The sequence below is a fragment of the Aedes albopictus genome, chromosome 3 (assembly GCF_035046485.1).
Source record: "Aedes albopictus strain Foshan chromosome 3, AalbF5, whole genome shotgun sequence".
Taxonomy (NCBI): domain Eukaryota; kingdom Metazoa; phylum Arthropoda; class Insecta; order Diptera; family Culicidae; genus Aedes; species Aedes albopictus.
In genome coordinates this window covers 383,137,838-383,150,784 of record NC_085138.1, presented here as the reverse complement: position 1 = coordinate 383,150,784, position 12,947 = coordinate 383,137,838, and the positions used below count along the sequence as shown (strand labels likewise).

General features: G+C 38.2%; 1 non-coding gene across 1 annotated transcript; it reads right to left on the bottom strand.

Annotated features, from left to right (window-relative positions):
* Nucleotides 1-11,742: 11,742 nt before the first annotated feature.
* On the bottom strand, nt 11,743-11,814 carry Trnaa-agc (transfer RNA alanine (anticodon AGC)). The gene has a single exon. It is a non-coding gene; the product is annotated as a tRNA-Ala (tRNA).
* Between the last annotated feature and the right edge of the window lie 1,133 nt (nt 11,815-12,947).

Below are 12,947 nucleotides of genomic sequence, written 5' to 3'. Positions count from 1 at the left end.
GGTCGAAACTTTGGGTAATTTTGGGTATCATCCCATATCGAACAGTGTAACTGAAAATAGAGCTCTTTGGGACTGAGAGTCGTTTTCAAAAACATTGGTTCTATGGCGATGAACCAGCCTCGGGCTGAAAATCTCCCTAATAAAGCTAATAATAACATAGGTTCCAAATCAAGAAAAAAATGACGATAGAAACTCCACCACAAAACACGCCCCCATGACACTAACTGTATCGAACCGCGTACGCGTCGTGTCGGTCCCGGTTTATTTATTTATTTATTTATTTTACTTAAATTTAGAAGAGGGAAAAGCCCCCATGAGGTGATTTCCATTTGAAATCTTCCTCAAAGAGGCACAAAACCTCTTTATCTTTTCTAAAAAACGTTATAATAAAAGGAATAAAAATCAGGCTCATCCGGAGTAATTCCATATCGGAGCCGAAGCCATCAAGGGAGTCCATGTGTCATCGCGATACCAAAGGTCAAGCTTGAAACATCAGTACGGGCATAGAAAATCATTCAAAAAACAAGGTATCTGAAAATAAAATGCAAGAAAAAACAACAAAAAGTATCAAACAGAATAACATATATCAATTAAATAATTATAAATAAGTTTCATAATTGAAAGATTTTTTTGAGCCAAAACATCTCGAATAAATGCAGGAATAATAAAACCCAAACTGGATTGTCGGTCCCGGTATATTGATGTTCTGCTGCAACACGGCACATGCTACGGCATTATGCTACTGAGTGCTGCAGAGATTTCCCAGTGTTCACCCCGGCGGAACAGAGGGAGGCAAAATTAATTTATAATAACCATTTATTTCTCGCCAAACTGCACCGATTAGCCCGTAGGTAGGTGAATGCTGGACACGGACAACCTTCCGCTGAAACGTGTTGACTTCAACGCTCTGGAACGAATCAATATGTGCTGCACGACGGGTAGCATCAAACTTTTTGGTATGTCCTCCGTACTAGACCTGTGCGCCGTCGAGCCACGCCGCCGACACTTTTTGTCCCACGCTGCCGCCGACCGAGGTATCGGCGGCACGCCATACGCCGCTGTTTGTCACGCCGAGAATTTTCATTGTTCACTTAAGTTCAATTAAGTTTACATAAAGTTGTTATAACTTCACTATCACTATTATAAGAGTTTGACTGCAATAATTGATTTCTCATCATTGATTCTCTCATCTGCAAATGTAATACGAAAACAATTGATTATTCATATTCGGTTATTTTTGTATTTATAGACGCTAGTCAAAACCATTTACTAGCGGATTACCATGAGATTATTCAGAAACGAATTGTATTTTGAAAATAATACAATTAAAAAATATCAATAAAAAAAATCAATACTTAAGTTATGCCTTTCAATTTCAATATCATAAACTGAAAACAGTACGTTGTAATAATTTGAAGTCTGGTCATTGGAACTTTGGTATGTCTTTTTCTTTTGTTTTGTATTGTTTTAGACAAACTCTGCAGAAAACTGTTATTAAGAACTTCTGAAGAAATTCAAATGGAATTTCAGGATGTCTATTAAAATACGAAACTCTTAAAACTATTTTTCATCAGTTTTTTTTTTCATTATTTATCATTTACATCTTTTCAGCAGTTTCCTCATAAATTCTTTCAAAAGGATTCACCAGGAGATTCACCAGGGATTCCTCCAGAAATTTTTTCAAAAATGCCTCCAGGAGTTTCAGCAAAGATTTTCTTTCAGAAGATCTCTCAGGAAGATCTTGACAGGAGTATCTTCAGGGAAAACTCCAGGAGTTTCTTCTGAAATTCTTTCAGGAGGATTCGGAGATGTCTCCTAGAAATACCCATATAAGGCCCTTCAGAGATTAGTCTGAAAGTTCCTTCAGGGATGTCTTCTGAAGTTCCTTCAGAAATTCCTACAGGATTTTCTTTAGGAATTTGTCCAGGAGTTTCCTTAGATTTTTCAGAAATTCCTCTAGAATTCCAACAAGTGATTTCGTCTGACGTTCTGTAGGGCTCGCTCAAGGAGATCTTTCAGAGATCACTCCGGAAGCTTCGTCAAGGGTTTCTACAGGAGTTCCTTCCAGCATCCCTACTAGAATTTCTTCAAGAATCCCTCCTGAAATTCCTTCGGGGATTCCTCTTGGAATTACTTCGGGATGCCTCATGAAAATTTTCTAGAGATTCTTCAGGAGTTCTTTCAAAGATTGCTCCAGAAGTTCCTTAGGCGAGCTCTCCAGGAGTTCTCCTTAATAGCTCCAGGAGGATTCAGGGATGCCTCCAGGTGTTCATTAGAAATTCCTTCAGAAGTTCCCTGAGCTATTTCAACAGGAGTTCGCTCAGGTATCCTTTCGGAAGTCCCTTCAGAGATTATTTCAGGAGAATTCAAAAATACTTCAAGATCCTTCAACAATTCCGTAAGAAGTTTCTACAAGAATTCCTTCAGAAGGTCTTTAGAAATTAGTCTGGGAGTTCCTGCAGGGATCCCTTCAGAAGTTACTTTAGAAATATCTGAAGAAACTCCTGGACTGATTTAGGTCCAGGTTTTCCTTCAGAGATTCCTCCAGAAGTTTCAGCGATTCTTGCAGATGTTTCTTCAGAGACTCCTCCTGAATTTTTTCAGGGATTTCTACAGAAGTTCCTTCAAAAATCTCTCCAGGAGTTCCTTCAGGGAATCTTATAGAAGTATCCAAGGAGACCTTCACAGGAGAATCAAAAGATTTTCTATATAAGAGTTCCATGTAAGATTCATTCAGGCAATCTCGAGAAGTTTCTTTGGAGATTCTTCCAGGACTTCTTCCTGGGGTCGCTCCTGAGGTTATTTCAAATTGTTGATTGAGATTGAGATTTTTCCAGGAGGACTCCATGGAGTTACATCATAGACTTCTGCAGGAGCTCATTCGGGAATTCCTACAGAAGTTCCTTCAGGGAATCTTGTAGAAGTTCCTCCAATAATTTACTGAGGATAACATTCAGGCATGTCTCTAGATATTTTTGAGGGATCTTTCACGGTGTCCTCCAGGGTTTCCTTCTGGAATTCTTCCAGGAGTTCTTTAGGAGATACCTCCAGCAAATCCTCCCCTCTACCCGGATAGATTCCCTTAGAGAGATTCTGCTAAAAGTACTACGGTTTCTTTTGTAATTTCTTCGAGGATTCCTCCTGGACTTCCTCCGAAGATTCATCGTAGGATTCCTCCGGGAATTTCTCCTGGATTTTTTTCGGACTTTCATCTTGGAATTCCTTCAGGGAATCGTCCTAGATGTTCATTCAGAATTTTCTTCTAGACTTTCTTTGAGGATTCCTCCTGATATTTCGTCGTGGATTCCTTCTGGAAATCCTTAGCGGTTTTCTCCTGGAGTTCCTCAGGTGAGTCCTTCTATACTTGTTTTAGGGATTCTTTCTGGAATTTCTTCGGGAATTCCTCCTAGACTTCCTTTATGGATTCCTCCTGAAATTCTTTCGGGGATTTCTCCTGCTATTCAGTTGAGGATTTCCCCTGAAATTTCTTCGGAGTTTCCTCCTGGAATTCCTTCAGGGACTCTTCGTGAAATTCGTCCAGGAGTCCTCCAGGAAATCTTTCGGTGATTTCTCCTAGATTTCTATTGGAACTCTTCGTGATTTCCTCATGGAATTCCTCCGGGAATTATTCATGGAATTCCTCCTAGAATTCCTTCATGGTTTCCTTTTGGGATTCCCTCAGTGATTGCTCCTAGAATTTCTTCGAAAATTTCTTCTGGAATTCTTTCGGTGATTCCTCCGCTGGAATTCATTTGGGGACTCCTGCAACAATTTGTTTGTAGAATATTGCTTGAATTCTTTCAGGATTTCCTCACGAAGTTCCTGCGGGGATTCCTCATAGAATTATTTCAGGGCTTTCTCATGGAATTCCTACGAGGATTCTTCGTGGAACTCTTTCGAGGATTGCTCCAAAAATGCCTTCGAGGGTTCCTTCTAGAAATTTTTCAATGGTTCCTGCTAGAAATCTATTGTGGATTCCTCCCCGAATTCCTTTGAAAATTATTTCTGGGGATTCCTCCTGGACTTCCTTCATAGATGCCTTCTGGAATTCTTTCGGGGATTTCTCTTGATATTCCGTCGGAGATTCCTCCTCATTTTTTCCTCAATTCCTTCGAGGGTTCCTGGTCGAATTCTGTCCTCCTAGAGTTCTCTCAGAGATTTTTCCTGGAATTCGCTCATACATTCCTCCTGGAATTTTTTTGGGGATTCTTTTTCGAATTCCCTTGGAAATTCTCGCTGGAAACTCTTTGGGGATTCCTGCTTGAATTTCTTTGGGAGTTTACGTTGATTCCTCCGAGAAATCTTTAGGGGATTCCTTCTCGAATTCCTTCAGAAATTCCCGCTGGAATTTATTCGTGGATGCCTCCTGGAGTTCCTTTGGGGATTCTTGCTGTTATTTCTTTAGGATTCCTGCTTGAATTCATTTGGGGAACCCTTCTGAAATTCCTTCGGGGATTTCCTCCTCAAAATCATCGAAGATTTCAATCAGGGTTTTCTTCAGAAGTTTCTGCAGGGATCACTCTAAGAGAGATTCTTGAATCACCAGAGATTCCTGCAGAAGTTCCTCCAGGGTTTCGTTCAGCAGTTCCTGAAGAGATTAATACAGAATTTTCTTCATGAATATCTCCAAGATTTTCTATAAGGCTCCTCCTAGAATTCCTTTGGGATTCCTGCCTGAAACCATACAGGGATTCCTTAGTGTTAATAGTACGACCTTCCCGACTAGAGAATTGTAACAAAAACATAACACAATCCTAACAAACTATGGTACTTATAACTCATTGTGATATAATCATGTTCAATATCCTTGGTGTTTTTAAAATACTTTAACTCAATTATATCACATTTTGTTATAAATGTTGTTTGAAAACTCATTGTATTATAATTTAGTTTTATATCTTCAACATTTGGAAAATAATGTTACAAAATTGTATCGAATTTTGATAGAAACTAGTAATCCTAAGGCTAATATTCATATCACATTTTGTTATAATTTTGATACGATTATAACAAAATATGTTATAATCTTGATTAGACCATTAGGCATTTTGTTAATTTTTTTGTTATATTAACATCATCCTGCATCTAGGTTATATGTAACATAATAAGTTATAGAAAAATATTATAACATCATAACACAATATGATATGAACTTGATATAATTTTCTAGTCGGGTTATTATTAAACTTGATAGCATCTGTAGGTTCTAAGAAAACAAAACGAAAAGTAAGTAAAAAAAATCGCGTTAAGTACTGTTCCTTTGAATTCCACTAAGAATTTGCATCCTTTGACAGATACGTATTTCGACCTCAACTGTAAGGTCGACTTCAGTGTCTTGTACTTGACTCGACTCGAGTACAAGACACTGAAGACGACCTTACAGTTGAGGTCGAAATACGTATCTGTTAAAGGATGCAAATTCTTAGTGGAATTCAAAGGAACAGTACTTAACGCGATTTTCTTTTTACTTACAGATATTCCCCTACCAAGCCCAGGTGAATCATCAAAACGAAAAGTGTTTTTGCCCTTTATATGCCATGGACTAATGCAACATGCGCTACACTAAGGATACGGGTTATGTCACAATAGGTCTAATATGGTCGCAGTGACGGACCCGAACAGAAATAAAAAGGTATCCATTCAAACGTAATATCATTGACTAATTTCAAGACATTGATGTACCAAAAAAAACCATTAAATTTTGTGTGTCCTATCCGGTACCCAATAAAATTAATTATCGTGTATTTTTTCCGTGTAAATTGCCTTTTGTGTAAATTATATTTAGCGTGTCACACCGATCTGACAGTAATGGACCAAAAATAAATTACATAATTGGGTACCGATGATTGTTCACAATCTGCGAACTTGACTGTGGAAAAAATTGCGACCATGACACCGCTGGTAATAGCTTATGGCATCAACGGTCACGAAAAATCTCAGGCTACAAATTCTCGGCCGTATTGACAACTTCTCTGCTTTTCCAATGTTACATTATGGTCAAATTTTGGTCACGCCGATTCACGCCGCCGCCGCCACCGCCGCCTCCAAAAGCTGTCACCGGCGCGACGCCGATGACGCTGCCGCCGCCGGCCAAAAATAGCCCTCACGCCGCCGCTGAGCAAAATATAGTCGGCGCACAGGTCTACTCCGTACTTGTGTGTGCATGGGCATTAGAGTGGATCTGTAATTATTTTCCTGTACATCGCTCAAATGAGTTTCAAATGTAATGTAAGTGTTCTCCTAGTTGTTGCGGAAAGCTTAAAAGCAGACTTTATTTCAAATGAGACTCAACCAAAAAGATGAAGATGAATAATTGAAAGGTTTGTTTTTGAATTATTATTTAAAATATTGAGACAAAATTAAGAAATGCATTATTAGGTTCTAAACATATTTGGTACTTTTCTATGATCAATAACGTGTACACCTCGTCCAAACGAGTAGAGTGGCACCACACCACTCAGTAACGATTCCAGGTGAGCCTGAAAGTAAAACCTCCTGCTCACATTTACGGCACAAAACCGCAACATAACCCAGGCGGTAAGCTAGCCTCCAGCGTACGGCTGCATCAGCTGCTTGTTCAACTTTGCACCATTGACCGATAAGAAACTCCCTCATCGAATGACGACTCGCGATGTCGATGCCGATGGCGGATGGCGGATGGTTACACCAAAGTCATGTTTTGTGCCCGGTTAAAAGTTTACCCCGTTTCGCTTTTGTATGGACCGCTTCGGAAAGGGGCTGTCCATAAACCACGTGGTCATTTTTTTGGGACTTTTCAACCACCCCGCGTGGTCATTAGTCCATACAAATTTTTTTATTTGTCCATACAAAATGGTCATTGGCCAAACCCCCCCCCTCCCCCCCCCCCACCCAATGACCACGTGGTTTATGGACAGCCCCAAAGCGTCGAACCGATCAGTTTTTTTTTTGGTTCCCGTAGCCTTTGAGAAGCTGCTGCTCGCGCTTGGTGTAAAAGTTGAAGTCTTGCTCTTGATTTATGGTTATAAAATTGATTTTGGATGCAGCCGGCAGGGAGTCCGCCACGGACCATAATCGATGATGATAAAAAGCGAAGGCGGGGAAAGCCGTTTTTCCTTATTTTCAGACGCTGCTGTCGGAAAAGGTGCAGAAAAAAAGTATGTTCGCAAATCGATTTCGGTATCACGCGCTTCTGTTTGGAAGGTAGTGAATGAACACGAGCTTTACGACGAGAGGAAGGTTACAAAAGTGGCTCATTTGTAGCTACTGATATGTAGCTATATGGGAAGAGGCAAGGTGACGCAATGAAGAACGTGGTTTGTTCCAATTTGGAACTTGCCAAATACAAACGGGTGGAACAACTTTCCCATGAGCGTAAACGAGCAGAGAAACGCTGGCTGTGGCGCTCCGTAAATCAATCAATCAGGACCGGGTTGGTAGCTTTAAAAACGGGCAAACGGATCTTTAAAGATAGTTGGTGACAATTTTAGAGACCATTGCACAGTGGTCCACGAACCACATTTACGAGGTAAGATGAATTCAACGCCATCAAATGAGTTTTTAGGCAAATATGGTATTGGCCCTCTTGCCAATGTGCATGGAAATTAGGGTGGTCCATATTTTCAAAGAAATTGGTAACCAAACTTTTTTATTTGCAAGAATAACTATACACATTCTTCGGGAAAGTTGTAGATCTATCAATTTTGAGCAAGTTTGCTGAAGACATTTAGACATTTTTTTATGTAGCTTTAAAATTGACCGATCTAGAGGTGTTTTTCTGAATAAGCTTAGGGTGGTTCAAGAAAATTCGGTTTTCTGGCGTTTACTTTTTCAGTTTCCATTTTTCATCAAAGTCACCCAAGAAACACTTGTAGAGCATTCGAAGACGCATCGTTTTGTACCCTGAGATGGTCGTTATCTCTTTTGGTTCAAAAGTTACAGGTGTTTTTCTTAAAAAAATCATAGTTTAAAAAAAGGTGTTATGCCGGGTTGGGGCAAACATAAACAATATCTTTTGTCCGCATTCAAACGAAGAAATGTTGTTATAAAACATATCAAAATATTAGAGGGGTGTCATTTCTGTAACTCAAGTAAAAAATACTTGAAAAGTGCCTTTTTTGGAAGCTCTAAAAGTGGTTCTTATGCGACTTTGACGAGAAATTTGAAACAAAAAAAAATAAAGCAATCAAACGATTTGTTCTAGCGTCACCCTATGAAAACTATGGGAAAATGCTCCAAATTTGGTCAAAACAGTTTAAACGCTTTATCTTTTTTGTTTCAAAATTCTCATCAAAGTTGTCAAAAAACCGTTTTTAGAGCTTTAAAAAACGCACATTTTCGTGCGCTGAGAATGTTGCTAAAGGAGTCATTAAAGGGTGTTACAAGGTATTTCAGGGTTATTTCAAGACACTACAGGGGCTTTCAAAGGCGGTTCATGGGATTTCTGGAGCATTTTAAAGGCGTATCAAGGGGTTTCATTGGCATTACAAATGGGTTACGGTGAATGCAAGGGCATTTCAATGGGATTTTGGTAAGTTTTAGGGTCGTTTTGAGGCATTTCAGGGACGCTTCAAGCTCTTGAGACCCTCTGAAATGGCTCTGAGCTCTTCAACAACCCCCTGAGATCCATTTGGAGCCCCTGAAACGTCCCTGAAATATCATAAAACGACTTTAAGATACCCTGAAACACCGCAGAAATCTCCTGAGAAACCCTGAAATTAATGAGATCTATGAGAGACTGAGACTTCCAGATTGATTTGTATATTCCCACGACGTATTTTAATACATGATTGCAATAATCATGCATGTGATATAAATCAATGCGGTAGAGTCTAATTAAATTATATTTTTATATAATCTCTAAAAATGAAGAAACTGGTGAGATAATTCGGTCGAAATTATAAAAAATTGCCGTTTTGTCTGGATTTGGCGAAAAACTACTAATTTTTGTATGGTTAATTTAACCCTAATTTGGGTAAAATCCAGATCGAACTTTAAAGTGTATTCCACATCAACTATCAAATGTTTATTGGAGGCTGCCCATAAACCACGTGGTTATTTTTTGGGAGATTCCGCAACCAAAATATTGTTGCATGTTGCAACTTAAAATTGCCACAAAAGTTAAGCTTATTGGATGCAGTGGCTTCATTTCCCCAACAGGAGAGGCGAAAAAAATCTTAAAATTGCAAGACATTTGGCGTAACTTTGTTCAGCAAAGTTTTAGCTCATGCATGGTGGAATCACTAAACGGTATTTATTTATTTTTATTTGCTTTGTATTTTGAAATATATTGAATTTTCAACTAGGATCGAACTTTTGCCCCACCTTACTCTATCGCATATTGACGTCCGCGATAGCCATCGCAATTCTATCGATTGCTCATCAAAATAGGCAAATTTTCTAATATCTGTCCCAGACAACCAGGAATCGCATAATGATGCACGCATTACATCAGGGGCGGAGGGACAATTTTCATAGTATGTATATGGTGCTGGTTTTGAACTTATTGCTATATATCTGGTAAAGTCTTTCAAGGATACAAATGAACTCACATAAGTTATGACTTGACTTCATCGCAAAAAAAACGAGATCCTAATTATTTATTGCGATGAAAACAATTAACTCGCATGAGCGTGTGAGAGAACTCATAAAGTGTAAAATATATTCATATAACAACGTACTGCAATGATTATACGACTTCACTAAATATTTTAACTTATTATGACACTATCAATAGCACAATCCGTCTGTATCGAACAACAGCAGGGAAGGAACTGACTGAAAAGCCTTTTCTTTCTTTCCATTTTTTGTTTTGGTTAAAAAAATAAAAAAATGAATTGAACACTTTAAGTAGACCCATAATAGCTTAAACCACCTCTGAGATCTACTGATACTCCTTATAAACCCCTGAAACCTCTGAGACCCACTGAAATGTATGCTGGTTGTTCGGCTTGACCCATTCACATAAAAAACAGAATTTTTAGAGGAAATCTTGCATGATTTTTTTTACGTATTCTCAAAAAATTCTGTTTGAGTTTTATGTGTTCTATAGAAAAATATTCGCATGTGTTGACGTTGTAATTTTCGCTTGAAACATAACATTTACGTCCTAGAATTGACGTTGCTCAATAATATTAATACACAGGGATAAAATATAGAACTTTGAACAGAATTTTTTAAAGAATTCTTCTATTAATGCTTCGTCGAAATTCTCTTAGGTCTTTGTCATGAATTTCCGACATGACTATGGGTTTCAATGCCATGATGCTACTTGCCTAAGGCTATTTTATCTCAAATGTTTTCTTTACAATCGATTTTACTTACAGAACGGCGTTGGTTCAAATTATTTCGCAACATCATTTTTTTGCGAAGAAATAAATATTTCTCGCGTTTTTTTTTTTCATTTGATATTAGCAATAGCATGGTTTCTAAATACAACAACTTTGTTTCTTGGATGACTGATTTTGGCGGGACTTCTAATGGTTTCGGCTTGCAGTCACAGAAATAAGCGTTGGTTCATTTATTTCATCGCCGACGTTTCGATCCTCCGCAATAAACCATTCGCATGAAACGACCGCTCTTAAACCTACTCCGTGTGTGTGCTATTTGTAAAGCTGTGAAACCGTCGCCAATAAAGTCTGTCGTTACCCGTCCGAGAAGCAAAATGTTTAATTCGCACAAGTGCGCATTGTCCGACGATTAGAACCGTCCCGTGAAGTACGTAAGTGAACATTTTGTCATACCTCCGTACAAACACGGTACTTCACAAGTTGGTTAACTTCGAGCCCTGAAGAAGATTCAAACCCGAAGATCGAAACGTCGGCGATGAAATAAATACAACAACTTCTGTGCAGGGGTGATAACAAAACCTGCTAGCAAGCGTTAGATTGGAACCCAGCTGGACATCGCAGTAGAGGCAGGCCTTAAGGCTCGTTGTGGAATAGCCTCAACAAAGAACTAAGAGAAGTCGACAGAAATTTGACCTGGTCACGGGCGATGGTGGGCAATCGCCCAGGATAGAGATCTTTCAATTTGGCTCTCTGCACCACCATGGGTGCCCAGGACTGAAAGCATAGTAAGTAGTGAGTAAACACAACATTTGTGGACCTTCACAACAGCCATGAGAAAATTTACGACAACCCAATGATCATTTTCTCAATTTTATGGATCATTTCGAAAAAAATATGGATCGTTCCCAAAATTTTATGGATCGTCTTCCAATTTACAACATGAGATTCTTTGAATTATTTAAATCATTTAAACTGTGGCCCCCAAGCAATCAACTGCACTATATTGTAAAAAGTATACTTTTTGCTTTTTTGGGTTTGACATAAAATTGTATTATTATCACGGAATAAATTTCCAATTATCGCGCTACAATAATGGTAATGTCGCAACCTGTATTTGTTGTGACAATACAACACTGCGACATAGCTTTGCCCTAACTTGAACAAATTGTCAAAGATCATAAGTCCGCAGAATAATCTTGAAAGTAATTTTGATAACAACATTTTCTTCGATAAACGCTTTCTGTTACACAATTACTCAATTATAACAAGATCTGTTATGTATTTCATAAGACATGTATTATAAATTTTGTTATGAATATCTTGGCTCAAATGACTGAAAAAATAAAAATTATCGACTCACTCAAAGTGCAAATTTTCGGTAATACCAATCCGTGTGGTCAATTATGAATTTCAAATAACTCAACGTACATATGTACAGATGGGTAAATTATTGGTTAAATTGGGAAAAAATCCACAGCTCAGGTGAGATTTGAACTCACGACCCTTATTCGCTAGACAAGTGCTATACCAACTAAGCTACCGAGCCAATTAATGACCCGGCAACCTAGTTGTCATAAGGTTCAATTCTAATCTCATCGATCTATATCATCTTCACCTAAACCGCAAATATAACCACAACTAGGTTGCCGGGTCATTAATTGGCTCGGTAGCTTAGTTGGTAAAGCACTTGTCTAGCGAATAAGGGTCGTGAGTTCAAATCTCACCTGAGCTGAGGATTTTTTCCCAATTTAACCAATAATTTACCCATCTGTACATATGTACGTTGAGTTATTTGAAATTCATATAAATTATCGCTTATTCACGATAGCATAGCATAGCATGAACACTTGCACAAATCGTGGATGGAGTTGCAAAGATGAGCATATCCATTGCTATTGCAGATTTCGCTACTGTCTACAATAGTATAGACCCACTTATCTTCACACACCTGGCCAAGTCCTTGCAAGCATTTTTATATTTCAAGGGGCAATTTCTTCACCTATACTTGGGCATTAAAACTGGTTGAACTATATGGATTGAACAAGTTTACGAATTAAGCGGAGGTGATGAAATTGGTCCTAATTCCTATCATCAACTTATAAAGCGTCCAGAACTGAAACGGCTTCCGATAGATGATAAGATGGTAAAAATAGCGAATACACATTCCGAACATAAATGATCATTTAATAATATAATGTACAGAAAGTAAATCAGAAGGATCTCACCAAGTTCCATTTCATCGGACGATCGCATCCACGCCTCGATTTTTTTTCCATGATGCGTTCTTCCGGCATGCAATCTTCATAGTCTTCAGTGCACACCAACGTTACTGCAAAGTTATGTAGGTTCAAATCTGCAAAATGTCACCTACGACTTCGGTACAACATCCCCACTTTATCTTATTACATTTTTCACTTTTCTAACCAATTTCAATTGTTTCGCATTCTCAAATTATCGCATATTCACAAAATATCAAAATTTGAAATAATGTTGCTACAAAGACTATAACAAAAATACAAACAATGTGAAAATTGTTGTTATACGTACATCTGTTTTAACAAATAAAAAAAAAAGTTTTATTTGAATATTGTTACTAAAATAATAACAAATTTTGTTACAATTTTGTTTTAGATATTCACATGGAAAAAAACTTAACAATAAAATTGTATGAACTTCCGA